We start from the raw sequence: 1,022 nt of genomic DNA, 5'->3' as shown, positions 1-1,022 counted from the left end.
AATTATATGTATAATTATATTGTAATTCAAGACTTGAAACACTTTCAAATTTAGGTTTTAAAACACAGGATGTTTCTGGGCTGGAGATGGCTCCAGTGTAAAGAAGCACTAGCTGTTCTAGAGGATAAGAGTTTAATTCCCTCTGAACAAAGTAGTTCTAACAAAAAAGTCCAATCAATATTGTACCTAAAAAACAATCTATAGATGATCTGATGCCTCTTCTGGCTAAAGTTATACACTAGAGAGTCACAAACCATTTTACATTTTTCTTCCTACTCTTGTTTCCACACTAACGTCCCACCTCTGAAACACCTTTCAGCTGAATCAAGCCCCAGGATCTTGAATACCATTTACAAATATTTACACACTACCAAAAGTGTTATATAATATATATATATACACCACAAAAAGCTAAGACTAAGCTTTAAAAAAAACTTGCTAAAATAAGTGCTTAGCATTTATCATTGTTTCTTCGGTTTTTAAACTGTAGCCAACCATTTACTATTTCTCCTTGAAGAATGTATCTTGGACTAAATCACTAAACCACCCTGCCTCCCATTTTAATTCTCAAACAATACTCTTAAAGTATGGTAGGACAATTTACCTTTCATATATATCCAAAGAGTGAGGGTATTATTTCCAGTCCCATGCCAGCCAAAACTATGCATTCCTAAACTACAGACCAGTTTTGCCCTAACCAGTAACTTTGAGACTCCCACAGCTAATTAAGATTACAAGTCATCACCCTTAAAATGGCTGAGCTCTGAAATACAAATCCCTTGGGACAAAGTGGACCTCCACACCTTTCCAAGTACTTAGAAATGACGTTTCAGCATTGACAAGACAGATTTCTCATTAAACTTGTTTTAATGGGTCTCAAAATTCTGTGACAGATTTTTGGTCAAGTTGTTTCCATTAAAAAGTACTGATTTTGAAAACTAATAACTTAAAACTGCCACACACAAAAAAATGGTCCACAAAACATTCTCCTTTCCTTCTGAAGGTTTTACGATGCATTGTTA

Source organism: Microtus ochrogaster, chromosome 5 (assembly GCF_000317375.1).
Source record: "Microtus ochrogaster isolate Prairie Vole_2 chromosome 5, MicOch1.0, whole genome shotgun sequence".
Taxonomy (NCBI): Eukaryota; Metazoa; Chordata; class Mammalia; order Rodentia; family Cricetidae; genus Microtus; species Microtus ochrogaster.
Note: the sequence above shows the minus strand (reverse complement) of the source record.